Raw genomic sequence first — 21,626 nt, forward strand, 5'->3', positions numbered from 1 at the left:
TACCCCTTTACCTTTTAGCCAAATAAATACAGATTCATTAGAATTAACTTTTCTTTTGCTACGTTTATATAATACAAGTGGAGAAGTAGAGTCATAAGCAATTTCAAACATATGCTAAGTACGGTAGGAAATTATATTTCTATCACTAAAACTTTCTAGTCCAGGTACACTTGGAACTCTGCTACAGGATGTAAAGCAGATGGTTATAGTTATTCTCACAACTGATTATGATTGGTTAACTCTTTTTTACACATATTTTTAACACAGGCTGAAGAAATGCTATTTATAGCAGTATGGAAATTTTGACGAAATATTTGATAAATGGTTAGGAATTACTTGTAAAAAAATAAAGTGTTCAAAAATTATTGAAAAAGCTGTGAAAATGTTTGAAAAAAAGCTAAAATGATCAAAAAATGTATAAAATACATGAAGAAAGTGGTGAATGTGATGTAAATACAAATAATTTTTCGAAGCCTTCCGTTTCTCTCTCTTTTGTTAAGAAAATGCTGATATTTTGGTAAAACCGTGTTTTTTGATGATTTTGCTACCATTTTTCATGATATGTATTCGAAATTTTTAATTTTTCTTATTTTACGATAAGAGAGCCAGGAGGTAAAAACTACATATTCTAGCAGCAAGCTAAACCTTACTTTACATGACATGGTTGTTCAATAAAACCAAGCTTTTGGGCTAATGCATTTACCCTGTAAGTTTACCATTGTTGTCCTAATGTACCCGTTTATTGTTTCAGATGGTTAGAAAATGGAGTACAGTAGAAAAAATCAAAACAAACTGTTGCTGGAAGTTTACCGATTAAAAAGGCCACTCAAATAGTGTATCTCGGAGCACACTAAAAATAGGATTCAAGAGTGGAAATAATTTAGGACCAAGCTTAGAAAGGAAGTGTGCACACCATGTAAGAGCTACCAGTAGTTGTGTTAGTACAATGATTGTGCGTAGAGGGTTATGAACAATGGAGTGTGATGGTTGAAATCCAGAGTTTTCTGTAGTCAGTTGTAAGTAATGCTTGATGTGGTGTAAAGAGCGATGTCACTGGACAGTTGACGACTGGAAACAAGTGATTTGGAGTGGTGTACGTTATCCACCGTCATTGAAATACAGAGACGACTGTGTTATGGCACAGAGGTGTTTTCTGTGGCTAGTGTGTAGTCTCCTTAATGCACTTAACAAAACATTAAATATGGAAGGATATCAACGCATTTTACAGATTGTGTAGTGCACACTGCAGAGGAGAGGTTTGGAGATGATGATTGTTTTTATCATCATGATGGCATCCTATCATAAACTAGCATCTGTGAGTCAATGGTGTGTGCACAATAACATGCCTGAAATGAATTGGCCTGCCCCAATGTCCTGATCTGAACGCAATGGAACCTCCTTGGAATGAATTAGAACATCAATATCGTTTCAGACCCTGGCATCCAACATGACTGCCTCTTCTGGTTTTAGTCATTGAGGAATAATGGGCCACCATTCTTCCACAGACATTCAGGTGTATCATTGAAAATCTCTCCAGCAGAGTTCAGGCCATCATAAGGGCAAAGGGTGAACATATACTGTATTAATTTTACAATGTTGCAATATTTTGGTATGGTAATTTGTTGCAATTTTTTGCTGTAATGTGGCAGCATATGGCGGTGTATGACGCAATACTTACCTGTAACTGTGAGAGGAGAAGACAGAATGAAAATGCGATTGGAATAATTTGGGCAATAATTCGCATGACAATGAAATAATGTCTATAGAAGAGGAGCTTCGATTATTGCTTAAAGTTTACAATGACTCAATTGCAGTTGCATTTAAGAACACTCTATCAGTTGAAATAGATGCCCACAAAATGTGAGAAGCAATTAAAATAACTGCAGTACCTGCGTTCATAACAGAGTGCAGCATCACGAGACAGTGTCTAGCTGCATGCCTATCTTGTTGCAGTGGAGGTCCGAGAGCTGACGAGTGTTGTGAGATGCGGTCACATTACTACATGCAACTTAAAGAGCGAAGAACAAGTTTTTCTACCACAAAATTATGTTTATGCACAATAAAGAGATGCAGAGTTCCTTTAACTTGCTTAACGGTCCACTGTTGTAATGACTGGGTTTCCTTCAATATGCAGTATCTCCAAGCTCGTTTTCCTCCATGACTGGGTTCCTTGCGAATGTGAGACATCTAAAATATGATGTTTACATCAACAAATAGAATTTGCTTAGTAATCTCATTTTTACTTGCTGACTCTGCGTGGTGGAGCGTTATAATAGCTGGAAGACTCGCAGCAGTGGCTTGTTGTTAGTGCCGCATTATCAGAGAAGTCGTCATCATTATTGTAGTCCTTGTCAGCACTTCTTTACAACCGAATGTAAGTAAGACTTGCGCTATGTACTATTACTAATACAGCCTATGTATCTTGCTTATTATTGACTTTTAGTAATATAAGTAAGACATGATTCTTCTCATTGACCCTACAGAACTTTAAACATATGGGTGCTGGTGGAAGTGCAATACACACTGGAAGACTATCGCCAGTGGAGGAAGGGCCACACAGCACTGAGTGTGAGATGTATCAGAATTAGATTTGAAGCAGCAATGCAGGGTTCATCTGAAACACTGGAAGATATATCTGCCATCAAGGTTCTCAACAATTCATTTTGCTAAACTTGATTTCTCAACAGCAGTAGCATGTGAATGAATCATTGTGAAAGAGTGAACAGCACTGTCTCAGTCGATTTTGAAGAGTATTTCTCACATACATAGTTATTGGTTTTGGCTGTGATCTAAATGCTTTTTCAGACATGAATATGAAAATAATACACTCACTTATGGGGGCATGCTTTGCATATTCTGAACATTTTGTTGTTTATGAAGTGTACAGTAGTTATGAATGTGTTTTTTATACAAAATTGTTTCCATATAGTGTAACAAACTGTTCGATTGTTACATGAAGGGAATGCATTGCAAGGAAAAAATGCAACACTCTCGAGGACTGTGCTTAGTGGCACCAGGACATAATATGAATATGTGCATACTGAACTGTTGTAATTTTAATGATTCATTTGTCATGGTTATCAGTGATGAGACCTGTCTGTGCACCCATAGTTTTGATTCTGCATGCAGCAACTGTGCTGAAAATGGCTCTGAGCACTATGGGACTTAACTGCTGAGGTCATCAATCCCCTAGAACTTAGAACTACTTAAACCTAACTAACCTAAGGACATCACACACATCCATGCCCGAGGCAGGATTCGAACCTGCGACCGTAGCGGTCACGCGGTTCCAAACTGAAGCGCTTAGAACCACACGGCCACACCAGCCAGCGGAAAAAATGGTTCAAATGGCTCTGAGCACTATGGGACTTAACATCTATGGTCATCAGTCCCCTAGAACTTAGAACTACTTAAACCTAACTAACCTAAGGACATCACACAACACCCAGTCATCACGAGGCAGAGAAAATCCCTGACCCCGCCGGGAATCGAACCCGGGAACTCGGGCGTGGGAAGCGAGAACGCTACTGCGCGACCACGAGCTGCAGACCAACTGTGCTGAGTTTAGTGATGAACAGTGTTCACAAAATTCATTCTGGGATAATACCGTACCCCACTCACTATTACATATTCCTGTGGAACAACTTGCGCCATTTAAATAGGATCACATTGTCATACTGCATGGAGTTGAATGATGTATCAACAGATTGCTGCATCAGTGAGTGTCCATTGCTTTCAAAACTTTTCTGTGGAACATTCGCACACCTGTAGACCACGTTCTGGATATCCAGTAGTACAGACACATATGAAGGTTAATGCACTGTACGAATAGTGGCAGCCGTCCAGCCATCACACAGGAATGAAATCTGGGCACATGTTGCACCTCCTGTGTCATCAGGGACCACATGTTCAGTGATGAGAGTCCAGTTGGTACCTTAATAATAGTTAGTGTGTAAGAATACAAACGTGCGTTGTCGCCAGAGGGGGGGGGGGGGGTACACTGTGTGTTGATGTTACTGTTTGAGTGCCTTTTAATGTGATGTGTGTTTCATTTGGTCTGAATTTATTATCATATTCTCATATAATAATGAACTACCTGTCAGCTCACTTGTCAATAAAATGACCTTGTCCTTTAGGGTGTTGTATTATTTTTTTCTGGCGCTGTATTATTCATACTGCACACAGTTTTTCCACAAAACGCAATTCAATGCCGTTTCGATTTTATTAAGACAGATACAGCTGTCAAATTTGGTTGTCTACTGGATACATCTAAAATATTTACCCAAATTCTAACAACCTCATGTTTGCAATAGATGATATGTTGATGTTGATGTTGAAGACAGATTAAATGTTGAAGATGAAGATTAAATTCATATGTTCACAGAGCATGCAGCAACATAAAATGTCAAACGATTTATCAAAATTGACTGTGATTTACTGAACAAGAATTTTTATAGTTATATGGAAATATATGTTAGAGTGCTGTGAGCGACACATGATAGATGACATTTAGTAATAAGGCAGAGGTGGAAAGGTATAGAGAGGGAGAGAAAGAGACGACATGTACCGCTGTGTATGTCACAGCAATGATTATTACAAGACAGATGTGGAAATATTTTGTGTACACAAATAAAACACACACACACACACACACACACACACACACACACACACACACACACACACACAGACGAGATGAATGAGAGATAGCAAGAGAGATAGGAAATATTTTCCACTCACATGTGAGACGAAATTTAAATACTAAGACACTACAGAATTAAGAGAGGTGATGCATAATGCAGTGCTTATATATATATATATATATATATATATATATATATGTGTGTGTGTGTGTGTGTGTGTGTGTGTGTGTGTATGTGTGTGTGTTCATGCGCATTTTAGAGGCAAATACGTATCTTTTAAGATGACACTATATACTTTCATACTATGCTGACATATTGCAGAGGTATGTATGCATGTGTGCATGCACAATTCAGAGGTAAAGTTCTGCGAACATAATGCCATTTTACGCAAACATCTTTGCTCTCTGGGATTCTTTAACTTCCCGCCAGTGCCCTCTTGATGATATCACCTGTATGTAAAGAAATGAACGTAGCATTTGCACTTATGAGCTCCATATAAGCTCAAAACAAGCTGAAGAGTACCCTGATACATTACTGAAACCACTCGAATATACATTGCTCATGACTGTTCGCCTGAAAGAGTCAAGGAATGGGAAGTAATACTTGATACCATTCGAGCTTACATTGTTCGATCCAAACGAACACTTTAAACTGATTTACACATGGCGCATTGCACTGCAATGTTCATTATGATTACAGTGTTCATCACAGTGTTTTTATTTGAGAAATGGATAAATTATACATGTGCTGTATTGAACTCAAATGTAAGAATGATACGGTAGCGTTCTCGTTTCCCACACCCGGGTTCTCAGAGGGGTCAGGGATTTTCTCTGCCTTGTGATGACTGGGTGTTGTGTGCCATCCTTATGTTAGTTAGGTTTAAGTAGTTCTAAGTTCTAGGGGACTGATGATCATAGATGTTAAGTCCCATAGTGCTCAGAACCATTTGAACCATTTTTTTGTAAGAATGAAACACTAGGAATGTACTTTGTAGATGGAAGAATACACATGCTGGAATTACGTTCACCACCAGTACCATTATCAATGTTATCAAGTGACACAAGCTAATTGAAACATTTCTTGGGAAAAATATGGAAGTGCTGTTCAAGTTCTCAAATGACATCGTTTGGTACAACAAACACAGAGTATCAGAATTGCATGATAACATCCAAAGACCACTGGCAAATCTATCATCATGCAGGATCACTACTGCCACTGATAAATACAGATCACAAATTTATTCAAATCTATATCATAAGAAACACTGATGAACATATCGATCAAAGTTTAAATTCACTACAGTCATTGTAAGACCAATTTTTCCCTGCATTACGATCGTTATTCGATGAACTCAACAAATTAGTTCCATTTTTCAGAACTGCCAGTAGCATAAATATTAGAGCTATGAACCAAAGAGCATATTGTATTAAAATTTCCAGGATATAAATCAAGATTTCAGTTTCACCATATTTCGCAACCAAAAATTGATCCATACACACAACACGAAAATTTCATTTAAAATTTTAGAATCTAATAAATTTTATTCTTTATAAATAAGAGCCACCAAACTTCATCTGTCTTCACTGGAAAAACGATATTCTCAGTTAAAATTTAAAACTCTAATAAACTTTATTCTCTGTAAATAAGAACAATCAAACCTCATTTGTCTACACCCAAAAAACGAAAATCCGATTAATTTAAAAAATAACAATGTAGTAAGTTTTTCTATTCATAAATAAGAGCTGTCAGACCTTCCCTATCTATACCATCGATTGAAATTTAAATTAAAAAACACAAAGGTACATTTGAAGCGTAAACATTTTAATTCTGAAAACGTAAATTTTTTCTTTATAAATAAAATCGAAACGAAATGAACACCAAAGCTGACCTACTTCAAAACATAGAATATTATAGTAAAGGAAAAAATTGATGAACTTATAAAGATTTAAAGAATTATTGTAAAGAATATGGTTATTCAAATGTAACTAGACAAGATCTGATGGAATTAATTGACTATTTTAATAAGAGAAAAATAAAGAAAGAAATGAAGAAGAGAGAACTAAGATATGAAAAAATAAAAGAACTTCACTCAATCTGTAAGACAGAAAATGTAAATAATTATTCCAAACTTAGTACAAAAAAATTAATCGAGCATATTGTAAATCCTATTGACAATATTAGTAATAAAGATACTTATAATGAATTGAATAATAAGTCTGTAAAATGTTTTCATAGAAGTTGCAAAACAAAAAAAATTAAAACTTATTCTGAACTTAGAAAAAGATAGTCACTTTCATGGAATGAAATGTAGGCAAAATTAGTAACAATAAAGATTTGAGTAAAAAATCTTTAGATGACCTTCATAACACCCATAAAACGTAAAATTTAGAAAATTATTCTAATCTTAATAAACAGCAATTAAGATCTGAGGGTAAAATTAATAATATCGACAATGAGAATGATTTGGAAAAGCTTTTATTAGATAAGTATCAAGAAAATAACCAAAAAAAGTTATCAGAAAAATTTAACAAGTTTCAGTTTTCTAGATGATGAATCAATCTTTTAAGTCACCTAAACGGATTTGTAGAAAACGTCTGCTATTAAGTCAAGAATAATAACTTAGGGAATTAATATTAAAGACAATACTGTTGAACCACAAGAATTTTTAATCAAATTAAAGAAGATATAATCACCAAAATCTGGAATATTTTGACACAAAGGAGAACAATTAAAGGTAACATGAATTTTATAGTAATTTTAAAAGACAAGATGAAATACAAGAATTTATTTTAAAACAACTAATCAAGCTTTATTAAGAACAAGTGATTTAGAAGATAATTATCCAAAATCAGAAGTAACCTTTTAACTGAAATGAAAAAAATGCAAATGAATATATCTGGCTGGTCTTTATTTAATATAGACAGTTTTGAATTAAGTATTAATAGACACAATCCAAAACATGGTTCTTCTTATATCGATTTACCAAAAGTAGTTAAAGATGAAAAAGCTGTAATTAATGTAAAACGTCGATCAAAAATGTTTCCTTTATTCAATGAAGTCAGTTTTATAACCATAAAATTATCAAGTAGAAAGAGTTAGTAATTATAAAAATAGTGGATTAGGATTAGTTGAAATTTCTGAAAGAGAGAAAATTTATTAGCTTGTTCAGGTATCAGATATTCCAAAATTTAAAAAGGTTTCAAATACTTCAATTAAGGTTTATGCATATGGAAGCAATGTGGAAGAAAAAATTAGTTTATATCTTTTATACCTCACAATAACAGAAAAACGAAGAAACATGTTAATCTTCTTTTAATCCGAGAAGAAAGTAATTCTCATATTATTGAATAAAAAGCCTACCTAGATGAATGTGTTCACAAACAAGTGAACACAACGGAAGAATTTATCTTTGTGGCCCATGCTTAAGATATTTTAATTCACAAGAAAAATGAAGCATTCACGAAGACAGTAACAAAGAGCCTAAAGAATTAAAAAATGGATACCCCTTTAAAGGACGAAAAATTGAATTTGAAAATTATAATCATTCATTAATGCTACCTTTAGTAATTTATGCAGATGTCGAATGTTTATTGTAAGATATTAACACTTGTGAACCAAATACTGAAAAATCTTAAATCAATAAGTACCAAAAATATTTAATGATTACATTCAGTTACTATGTAAAATATTCTAACGGTGATAGTAAAAATCCTGTTATGTATATTGGTAAAGAAGCAGGAAAAAGGTTCATTGAAATGTTAAAAGAAGAATCCAGATAAATTGCTAAACTATGTCGACAAAATATTCCAATGATAATGACAAATTATGATAAAATAAATTTTATAAATTCAAAAACTTGTTATATTTGTGAAAATAAATTTACCAAAGTAGAAAAGAAAGCAAGAGATCATTGTCATTTAAAAGGAAAATATCGAAGAGCTGTCCATGAAGTGTGTAATCTTAATTACCAAAATCCTCACTTTATTCTAATTTATTTCCATAATTTAACAAAATATTGTGTTCATTAGTGGATAGCTAATACAGATATTGTTGCTATTCCAAATAATGAACAAAAATATATTTCTTTTAGTAGATACGTTAAAGATGGATTACTATTAAGATTTTCTAAAGTAATGATGAATTGTCTTCTTATCTTACAGAAAAAATTCAGAGAAACAGAAAAATATTTTGAAGGTGAACAATTAGGTTTAATAATTAAAAAAGGATTTTATCTTTAGAAATATATGGTTCTGAAGAAAAATTACAAGAATCTAAATCACTTAAAAACGAGTGTTTTTATTGAAGACATAATAAAAATAACATTTCTGATGAAGATTATAATCGAATAAAAATGAAAAAAATCAACATTAAAATTTATACGAATGTACAAGATAAAATAATAAATTTGATGTTTTAATTTTAGTAGATATTTTCGAAAATTTTAGAGGTACATGTATTAAATTTTGTAAACTTGATCCATCTTGGTATTTTATAGATCCAGGATTACCTTGGGATTCGATGTTAAAAATAAGCCAGCAAAACAATCAAATTATATTGCATTGTGAAATTGAAATATGTTATATGGTTGGGCAATGTCTCAGTTTTTACCATATAAAGATTCAGTTTGTTAGATCCAAAATGTTTCAATGCTGGAAAAACACTTAACATGTCAGATGATAATAAATATGGTTATATTTTAGAAGTCGATGTATAATATCCAAAGAGATATATGACTTTCATTAAGAGTTATCATTAGCACCAGAATGACGAAATAAATTAATAACTTCATTAAATAATGAAGAAGAATACGTATCACATAATGGAAATCTTAAACAATGTATAAATCTTGGATCAAAATTAAAGAAAATTCTTAGAATCTTATCATTTGAACTACCAGATCAATTGAAGAAATACATTTATTTGAATACAGTAATGAGGAAAGAGACAGCTAAAGATTTTGAAAAAGATTTCTACAAGTTATTGGATAATTCAACATTTGGAAAAACAATCTAACATATTACAAACAGTCAAAATATTAAAATAAAAAAAATTCAAGAAAATATATGAACTATATTTCTAAACCATATTATGAACATACTACTGTATTTTCCGAAAAGCTAATACCGGTTCACATGAAAAAATGGAATTAATGTTCAATAAACCAGTTTATATTCGAAGGAGTATTCTAGATATTTTGAAATTAAAAATCGATGATTTTCACTATAATGTTATGAAACCAAAATATGGTGAAACTATTGATGTATATTACATAGATATGGATTCTTTTATTTATGAATAAAGAAGTAAAGATTTCTATAAATATATGAATTCAATTGCTTTGACACAAGCGATTATTCAAAAGATACTATATATATGGACCTTGCTGCTGGTCCGGAGGCTTGCATGCCTCAGCGATACAGATAGTTGTACCATAGGTGCAACCACAATGGAGGGGTATCTGTTGCCAGGCCAGACAAACGTGTGGTTCCTGAAGAGGGGCAGCAGCCTTTTCAGTAGTTGCTGGGGCAACAGTCTGTATGATTGTCTGATCTGGCCTTGTAACACTAACCAAAACGATCTTGCCGTGCTGGTACTGTGAATGGCTGAAGGCAAGGGGAAACTACAGCCGTAACTTTTCCCGAGGGCATACAGCTTTACTGTATGGGTAAATGATGATGGCATCCTCTTGGGTACAATATACTGGAGGTAAAATAGTTCCCCATTCATATCTCCAGACGGGGACTACTCAGGAGGATGTTGTTATCAGGAGAAAGAAAATTGGCATTCTACAGATCGAAGCTTGGAATTTCAGATCCCTTAATCGGGCAGGTAGGTTGAAAAGTTAAAAAGGGAAATGGATAGGGTAAAGTTAGATATAGTAGGAATTAGTGAAGTTCAGTGGCAGGAATACAGGGTTATAAATACAAAATCAAATAGGGCTAATGCAGCAGTAGGTTTAATAATGAATAGGAAAATTGGAATGTGGGTAAGCTACTACAAACAGCATAGTGAACGCATTATTGTGGCCAAGATAGATAAGCCCACACCTGCCTCAGTAGTACAAGTTCATATGGCAACTAGTTCCACAGATGATGAAGAAATTGATGAAATGTATGATGAGATAAAAGAAATTATTCAGATAGTTAGGGGGGATGAAAATTTAATAGTCATGGGTGATTGGAACTCGGTAGTAGGAAAAGGAAGAGAATGAAACGTAGTAGGTGAATATGGAATGGGTGTAAGGAATGAAAGAGGAAGCCGCCTGGTAGAATTTTGCACAGAGCATAACGTAACCATAGCTAACACTTGGTTCAAGAATCATAAAAGAAGGTTGTATATATGGAACAAGCCTGCAGTTACTGGAAGGTCTCAGATAGATTATATAATGGTAAGAGGTTCAGGAACCAGGTTTTAAATTGTAAGACATTTCCAGGGGCAGATGTAGACTCTGGCCACAATCTATTAGTTGTGAACTGTAAATTAAAACTGAAGAAACTACAAAAAGGTGGGAATTTGAGGAGATGGGACATGGATAAACTGAAAGAACCAGAGGTTGTTTCACGGAGAGCATTAGGGAACGATTGACAAGAATGGGGGAAAGAAATACAGAAGGAGGAGAATGGGTAGCTTTGAGAGATGAAATAGTGAAGGCAGTAGAGGATCAAGTAGGTAAACAGACGAGGGCTAATAGAAATCCTTGGGTTACAGAAGATATTTTGAATTTAATTGAGGAAAGGAGAAAAAATAAAAATGCGGTAAATGAAGCAGGCAAAAAGGAATACAAACGTCTCAAAAATCGACAGGAAGTGCAAAATGGCTAAGCAGGGATGGCTAGAGCACAAATGAAAGGATGTAGACGCACATATTACTAGTAGTAAGATAGATACTGCCCACAGGAAAATTAAAGAGACGTTTGGAGAAACGAAAACCACAAATATGAATATCTAGAGCTCAGATGGAAACTCAGTTCTAAGCAAAGAAGGGAAAGCAGAAAGTTGGAACGAGTATATAGAGGATCTATGCAAGGGCGATGTTCTTGAGGACTATATTATAGAAATGGAAGAGAATGTAGATGAAGATGAAATAGGAGATATGGTACTGCATGAAGAGATTCACAGAGCACTGAGAGACCTAAGTCGAAACAAGGCCTCGGGAGTAAACAACATTCCATTAGAACTACTGACAGCCCTGGTAGAGCCAGGCCTAACAAAACTCAACCATCCAGGGAGCAAGATGTATGACACAGGAGAAATACCTTCATACTTGAAGAAGAATATAATAACTATCAGTTTAATAAGCCACAGCTGTAAAATACTAACACGAATTCTTTATAGATGAATGGAAAAACTGGTAGAAGCCGACGTCGGGGAAGATCAGTTTGGATTCCATAGAAATGTTGGAACACGTGAGGCAATACTGACCCTACGACTCATTTTAGAAGAAAGATTAAGGAAAGGCAAACCTACGTTTCTAGCATTTGTAGACTTAGATAAAGCTTTTGACAATGTTGATTGGAATACTCTCTTTCAAATTCTGAAGGTGGCAGGGGTAAAATACAGGGAGCAAAAGACTATTTACAATTTGTACAGAAAACAGATGGCAGCTATAAGAGTCGAGGGGTATGAAAGGGAAGCAGTGGTTGGGACGGGAGCGAGATAGGGTTGTAGTCTCTCCCCGATGTTATTCAATATGTATACTGAGCAATCAGTAAAGGAAACAAAAGAAAAATTCGGAGTAGGAATTAAAATCCATGGAGAAGAAATAAAAACTTTGATATTTGACGATGACATTGTAATTCTGTCAGAGACAGTAAAGGTTCTGAAAGCGCAGCTGAACAGAATGGATAGTGTCTTGAAAGGAGAATATAAGATGAGCATCAACAAAAGCAAAACGAGGATAATGGAATGTAGTCGAATTAAATTGGGTGATGCTGAGGGAATTAGATTAGGAAGTGAGATGCTTAAAGTAGTAAATGATTTTCGCTATTTGGGGAGCAAAATAACTGATGATGGTCGAAGTAGAGAGGATACAAAATGTAGACTGGAAATGGCAAGGAAAGCGTTTCTGAAGAAGAGAAATTTGTTAACATCGAGTATAGATTTGTCAGGAAGTCGTTTCTCAAAGTATTTGTATGGAGTATAGCCATGTATTTAAGGGTAACATGGATGATAAATAGTTTAGACAAGAAGAGAATAGAAGCTTTCAAAATGTGGTGCTACAGAAGAATGCTGAAGATTAGATGGGTAGATCACATAACTAATGAGGAAGTATTGAATAGGATTGGGGAGAAGAGAAGTTTGTGGCACAACTTGACCAGAAGAAGCGATCGGTTGGTAGGGCATATTCTGAGGCATCAGGGGATCACCAGTTTAGTATTGGAGGGCAGCGTGGAAGGTAAAAATCATAGGAGACCAAGAGATGAATACACTAAACAGATTCAGAAGGATGTAGGTTGCAGCAGGTACTGGGAGATGAAGAAGGTTGCACAGGATAGAGTAGCATAGAGAGCTACATCAAACCAGTCTCTGAACTGAGGACCACAACATCAACAACATGGAATTCCGCAAGTAAATAAGAAAGTCTTAGGAAAAATGAAAGATGAAAGCAGTGGATAAATTATTTAGGAGCATGATAGTTTAACATCGAAAATGCATGCTTATAAAGTTGGTTACAAAGAAGAGAAGAGGGCAGCGTGGAAAGTAAAAATCATAGGAGACCAAGAGATGAATACACTAAACAGATTCAGAAGGATGTAGGTTGCAGTAGGTACTGGGAGATGAAGAAGGTTGCACAGGATAGAGTAGCATGGAGAGCTACATCAAACCAGTCTCTGAACTGAAGACCACAACATCAAGAACATGAAATTCCGCAAGTAAATAAGAAAGTCTTAGGAAAAATGAAAGATAAAAGCAGTGGATACATTATTTAGAAGCATGATAGTTTAGCATCGAAAATGCATGCTTATAAAGTTGGTTACAAAGAAGAGAAGAAAATCTGATGAAATAAAAAAACTGCCAAAATAAAATAGTGCAGTCAAAGTTATTTCATTAGATCATTAAAACACATACAGCTGAATGTAATAAAATTTTTAACTGATGATGATGATAAATGTGTTACATTACAAAATGGAATTAATACATTATGATATGGTCATTACAAATTCAACTGAAATAAGATGATAGCTGATAAAAATCATTTTCTATTGGAATTAAACAGTTTCACAGAAGATTAAATAAAAAAATTTTTCAGTTTTTGACTGTTTTCCATGATATGGTAATTTTTTTATGTATTTTGATATATATTTTGCAAACAAATTTTTCATAAAAACATTGAACTTTTTGATAATGTCTTTCTTTATGTTTTTGATCAATTAAACATAATTTGTCTATCTTTGACTGGTCACAGTTGTGAATATATTTAGAAGATTTTTAATTTTCCTTTTTACTTTTTTTACAAATAAATTTATTATTATGCCAGTTATTTTATATGTTCATATTTAGTTTCCCTATATTCTTGTTGGTTCTCTTCTTAAACAATCTATAGAACTTGTTATTGATGGCATTTTGTATTTCTATATGAATTTCTTGTATGGATGCACAATGGACAAATAATTTTACTTTCGTTTTCCACACATGAAGGAAGGAATAATTAGAATTAAAAAATAAAAATATTCTATATTTTATTATTTATAAATATAGTCGCTTCTAGATCGAAAAAATAATGAACTTATATTTAATGATAAAAATTTTAGTAATTATTTGTATCAATAATAGTCCATGGTCTAAAGCAAAATAGAATTTTCAAACATAAGATATGATTCATTAGTTATGAAACCAAAGGTGCCTTTAGGCAAAATTTTTCAAGTTTTGTTTATGAAGAAGTTTTACCTTCCATTCGCAGACATGGGGAATATAAAATAGAGATTACTATAAAACGACTGTATAAAGGCCAAAAAATAATTTATAATTAATAATAATTATATAAAAAGATGGACATTATGACACAGATCTAGAAATTTTATGTGAAATAAAGGAATGAATGAACAGTTTATTAACACATGCTGTCCCTCAAGCAAGTGATCGAATTTTAAGACCAACTCTTGTTATTTTAAGATTACATGATTTTAATAATGAATGTTATGTTCTTCGAGCATAATTTAAAAATGCACAAAATCAAATAGGTGTAATCAGAAATAGCCATCTAAATTGTGAAGAATTAATTACGACCAAATTTTGTAAATTTATATTAACGAATGAAGGAAAATTTTAAAATTAGCTGCCATTGAAATTATTTCAATACTATGAATAGCTATTCACGAAAACTGTGTAATGATATAATTAATCTCGCGATGGTTTCTAGAATATAAAACCAAATTTCTAAGTACTTTTTTAATGAGTAGCATTCATAAATATTTTGATATAGATCTAATAAACGAAATTCGTTAACACCATCTGATTCCATGAATTCAAATTTGACATTTTCAATCAATTCCGACATTAAGTTATTTCTGTTGACTTTTATTTGAATATCAATACACACTCTATCGTTTTTCATAAAATGATAAATGTAGTGATAGTTATATTCAATACCTAACATGTTTAAATTTTCTATAACACTCTCCATTTATTAATACAATTTTTATGTAATATTTTAAGTAATTCATTACCTTTTTTAAAGCTTTTTCTACAAGATAAACGTCTGAAAAATCCGTTTTCAGTAGTTCTGTTTCATAAAAATTTCGTATTATTTGTTCACAATTTATGTCTTTCAGTTTATATGTGACCGGATTAGAATGAATAACATCTTAAAGTTCAAATATTTCGTTTGACCAGTGGGCAGTATATAATTTTTCAAAAACTCTATTTAATGTATATATTCTTACTTTCTATTAATTTTATATTTCGGTTCAATATCTAACAAATTTGTTACGTAAACAGTTTTCGATAAGATTTTTCATTTTCTTTACTTTTTGGCTTCATTTTCATCATTGAATGATTTGTGTTTTATATTCGACAATTAATTTAGAAACTAAATTAACAAATTTATAATTTCCTTAATGAGCACATTTTAAATTTGATATTAAATCGCTCAACAATGGGTGCTTTTCATTCACTAAAAGCTCAATAATGATTAATGTTAAAAATTTGCTTCAGTTCTTAAAATTCCTTATTATAAAATTCCTGACCATTATCTGTTGGTAAATTTTTTTGTTTTCTTAAGTGAATTAGTTTTTCAAAAGAATCATCTGAATTTTATGTGTTTCAGTTTAAACTGGAAAAGCCCAAGTCAAATTTGAAAAAACATCTATAAGTGTCAATAAATATTTACATCATTTATTTATTTTTGAGAATTCTTTTAATTTTCCAGAATCCATTTGACTAAATCAGTGTGCCATAAATCGTCTATTCCATAAGAAATTAAATTTCTTATATTAAAATATTTTCCCCATTGGTTTATATAATTTATTAATAATTTGCTCATGTATATTTAGACCTTCACCAAGAATTTTTTGTTAATTTACTTTTTTTACTTCTACATACTTTACAAAGACCTTCAATCCTCTGTGTTCTATTTTTCGTTGTTAATCTATGTGCGTTAAGTATATTAGTAAATTTTTTACACTTCAAGCAGTAGATGTAATTTTCATTGTTCATTAACATAGAAAAAATACTTAAATTTTTTCATGAAATATAATTAGCTTTACATCAACAGAGGCAATTTTAACAGAGTGTTTTAATCTTACAATTATAAAATTTGATTTGTGCACACATTTGATTATATGGATATCAGGAGTTAGTTTTTAATGTTTGCCAAGAACACTCATCAAAATATCATAATCATTAAATGTTAAATCTCTGTTTATATTTCAACACAAAAAACAATTTTTAAAAAACTGAAATCATATTCAAAGAAATTGTACATGTTTTTCTCTCCTCCTGTCATAAAAGTAATTCCAATAAACTGTTTATCATGTAGTTGATGATAAAACTTACTTAACTTTCTTAAGTATGGAGTTATTATGTTTTTGAAATAACTTCTTCAATTTCCTTTTTTGTGTACTATTTATTGAGGTGTTGTTCAGAAATATAATTATGGAACTGTGTTAAAATAGTTGGGTGTTTGGGTTTTGTAACAAGAATTGATAACTCATTCTGCAAAAATTCTTTGTTCACTACATTTCTGGAATTAATGGATCATTCAAATTCGCAATTCTTCTACCTTTAAAACCAATTTAACCTCAAGGTACATTGAAAATCGCATTTAAGTCTTTCTGAAATTGCTTAATTTTTCTTTCTACTCTTAACTGAATACTTTTGGTTTTTCAATGAATATCTTCAAATTTTGCAGCATTCATGAGAAACTGTTCTGAGACTTCATTATTAATTTTTGGATTTAATGACTGAAAAATCTTTAATATTTTCTAACTTGTTATTCAGTTTAGCATATAACTTATTTCCAAAAATATCATGTATTAAATTTAAAATATCATTAAACTTATAGTTCATACATAATAGTTTTTTAACAAATAGACACAAATGCCAAAGAGTTACTTCATTGAAAATTTGTATTATCTCGATACTGTTGCATAGAGTATTTGTTTCCCAAATAGTTATCTATTTGTTTAGGTATATATCCTTCATACAATAAAAAAAATTAGATCTTTATTCTTATAATAACACCAGTGAATACAAACAAGATCAGAAATACCTAAAATACAACTGCACATTCTATATTTTTTGGTTCATCAGATAATTCACCACTCAAAAAAGCACCACAAAAATATGTAATTTGTAATTGTTTAACTAATTCCCCTATGTCAAAATTAGATAAAGGATTATTAAATTATTCGATTATTTTGATCCATGTCCACCACTGTTTTTTTACGTTGACAAATTGTGTCTGTTTTGTTCTTGTATTTCTGTATCAGTTATTTCCTTATTTTTAACTGTGTTAGCAATTTCTGCAGAACCACCAGTTAGTGAACCAATAGCACTTAAATATGGTAAAGCTGCCAATAGTAATGGTAAAAATCCACTTTCACATTTTGTTTCTTTTTGAGAAGATGCTCAATTATTTTTTCACAATGGTCATGGGTAATGTTATTGGTAACTTTTCATCAGCTTTCTTTTCTCTCTTTTTTTTTGAGCATCAGTTAAAAATTGATCAATACTATGTAATTGATCCTTATGGGCTTTAATTTCCTTTTGCCTTAATTCTGCCAGTAGGTAGCGAAGTATAATCGATTGTAAGGTCATTCATTTATATAATCAAAAATTAATAAAGAATTATTCAAAAAATCCAGTTTTCAAAACCCTATCCTTATTTTCGTCTTCCATACATTTTTCTCCTAACTGCAATTGAAGCCATTATTTCTCTTAATGAAGCATAAGAAGCTTGCATTCTTTCTTTTGTAAGTAATAGAATTTTTTCATCAGCTTTATGTATTTTTCTAAAACTTTATTACCTCTGTATTGTGTTCTTTACATTCTTCATCCAAGGGATCACCTCTAGCAATTTTTTTCTAATTTGGTCTCCAGACCACAAAATTAATAACCTGGAAAATGCATTTCAAATGGGGTGTGGTAAATTATTATATAATCAGATTAAATAAGAAATTCCTTTTTGTTCATTAACAATACAATGCTAATTTTTTAGTTAGTTTAGTTTAGCTTAGTATTATCAATGTTACTCATTTATCATAAACGAGAAAACAACAATTCCTAGCAAAAAAAAAGAAATTACTATTAATATTGGTGATGTCGGGATTCATCTTAATTGTTCACAACTTTGTATGACATTTGCTGTTATTCACATAGATGGAACAGGTTTTTAAGCAAAAAGTAAATCGAATATTAAACTAATTGATAATTATGTTTTAAAATTCTTTGATGTTATTATAATTAAAAGAACAGAACAACCATTTATTTCTTCATCAAATCTTGTTCAATTAATTTCAACCCTAGCAAATGAATTAAATATGGAAGGACATATTCTTAGCAATGGTAAAATTTAAAACTTAACAAAACAGGGTTCTGTATCTATTAGAATTATTTGGTTGATTTTTCAAATATTATAAAAAAATTATGTGAGAGTCATTAAACCGTAATTTTAACCTGGAGTTCTACAAAAGATCAAGAAAATTGTATTCTTCATTGGACTACTGATAATGATAATAGTACACTTCCAAAAGAAGGCGAAATTGTTGTGAAAAGTATGGAAAATCGTGTTGCTGTTTTTAAATACACTCCTGGAAATGGAAAAAAGAACACATTGACACCGGTGTGTCAGACCCACCATACTTGCTCCGGACACTGCGAGAGGGCTGTACAAGCAATGATAACACGCACGGCACAGCGGACACACCAGGAACCGCGGTGTTGGCCGTCGAATGGCGCTAGCTGCGCGGCATTTGTGCACCGCCGCCGTCAGTGTCAGCCAGTTTGCCGTGGCATACGGAGCCCCATCGCAGTCTTTAACACTGGTAGCATGCCGCTACAGCGTGGACGTGAACCGTATGTGCAGTTGACGGACTTTGAGCGAGGGCGTATAGTGGGCATGTGGGAGGCCGGGTGGACGTAACGCCGAATTGCTCAACACGTGGGGCGTGAGGTCTCCACAGTACATCGATGTTGTCGCCAGTGGTCGGCGGAAGGTGCACGTGCCCGTCGACCTGGGACCGGACCGCAGCGACGCACGGATGCACGCCAAGACCGTAGGATCCTACGCAGTGCCGTAGGGGACCACACCGCCACTTCCCAGCAAATTAGGGACACTGTTGCTCCTGGGGTATCGGCGAGGACCATTCGCAACCGTCTCCATGAAGCTGGGCTACGGTCCCACACACCGTTAGGCTGTCTTCCGCTCACGCCCCAACATCGTGCAGCCCGCCTCCAGTGGTGTCACGACAGGCGTGAATGGAGGGACGAATGGAGACGTGTCGTCTTCAGCGATGAGAGTCGCTTCTGCCTTGGTGCCAATGATGGTCGGATGCGTGTTTGGCGCCGTGCAGGTGAGCGCCACAATCAGGACTGCATACGACCGAGGCGCACAGGGCCAACACCCGGCATCATGGTGTGGGGAGCGATCTCCTACACTGGCCGTACACCACTGGTGATCGTCGAGGGGACACTGAATAGTGCACGGTACATCCAAACCGTCATCGAACCCATCGTTCTACCATTCCTAGACCGGCAAGGGAACTTGCTGTTCCAACAGGACAATGCACGTCCGCATGTATCCCGTGCCACCCAACGTGCTCTAGAAGGTGTAAGTCAACTACCCTGGCCAGCAAGATCTCCGGATCTGTCCCCCATTGAGCATGTTTGGGACTGGATGAAGCGTCGTCTCAGGCAGTCTGCACGTCCAGCACGAACGCTGGTCCAACTGAGGCGCCAGGTGGAAATGGCATGGCAAGCCATTCCACAGGACTACATCCAGCATCTCTACGATCGTCTCCATGGGAGAATAGCAGCCTGCATTGCTGCGAAAGGTGGATATACACTGTACTAGTGCCGACATTGTGCATGCTCTGTTGCCTGTGTCTATGTGCCTGTGGTTCTGTCAGTGTGATCATGTGATGTATCTGACCCCAGGAATGTGTCAATAAAGTTTCCCCTTCCTGGGACAATGAATTCACGGTGTTCTTATTTCAATTTCCAGGAGTGTATGTACCAGAATACTCAGTTAAAGTATAACAGGAAAGACTGAATAACTCAAATATCAATTTTTTCCTTGAACTACACACAATGGAATATGCTGGATAACATGGGAAAAGATATTTTGAACTAGTATTACTAATTTCTATAATTCTGCAGAATTTGATAATACCCTACTTTTTTTGGTGTTTTCCAAACTAATAGAAAAAATAATCAATTAAAGGATTCTTCTTTATTCAATCATGTTAAATTACAAAATATCTGTGTGAAAAGTTGAAGAAGTGAAGTTATTCTCAAAAATTATAGGATCAATATCCACTGAATAAAATTTTAAAAGCTGATGATGCATTTAGAGATTTTTAATAGGAATAACCCAATTAAATAACGATGTACATGTAAGTCCAGTGAATTTTATTCAAAATTATCTATGGCATAAATATGTCTAGAAGAATGAATGCTGTATCTACTCAGAAAACAAGAATGAAATTATGTCCATCCTTTATTGAAAATATCCCTAATGATACAATTGCATATGTGATTATGTATGGTGAAAATAAAGTGGCTTATGATTCACAACACCGAATGCTAACTGAAAATTTTGAATTACATAAATGAATAAAAATTAGAAAAAATTTAAAAAGTTTTAACTTCATGGTTTCATTTACATTTGAAATATTTTAACAAAAACTAGAGAATATAAAAACTCAAAAGTTTAGATTTTTAAACTATTAAAATGTTTCCAAAAGTTTGAAGAACATTTTAATTTTTGAAAACTTATATATTTTTCTATATATAAATAAAACCAAAACAAAATGAACATGAATGGTAGTATTGAAAATCTAACTGAACTCACCAATTATAGTAATGGTTGTGCATAAGTGTTCACAAAATTGTCAGAGCTTAGAAAACATAATCTTACATTATTTCAAAAGCGAAATTTTACCAACTTTATATGATGAAAAAAGTTTTATTACTTTTACATGATAAATTTAAAATTACTTTTCCATATCGTTATACTATAATCTTTACAAATGATGAAGATAAGTCAGAGAAAACTATTAGATCACATTTTATTTATTAATGAAAAAACAAAATAGAGATTGTCTGATTCATGTTACTGAATTTGAAATAATTTTAGAAATTTTGTTTTTTAATTTTTGAATATTAAATTTCAAATAAATAATTTATTTTTTACTTAAATGAAAATTTCGTTTTGTGATTATAGGGAAATTTTTGGTTCAGGGATACAATGTAATTAAAATCTTATTTTATATCCTGTAATTTTTAATTCAATATGTTCTTTGGTCTAGAACTCTCATATTTAGAC

This window comes from Schistocerca piceifrons, chromosome X (assembly GCF_021461385.2).
Source record: "Schistocerca piceifrons isolate TAMUIC-IGC-003096 chromosome X, iqSchPice1.1, whole genome shotgun sequence".
NCBI classification, from domain to species: Eukaryota; Metazoa; Arthropoda; class Insecta; order Orthoptera; family Acrididae; genus Schistocerca; species Schistocerca piceifrons.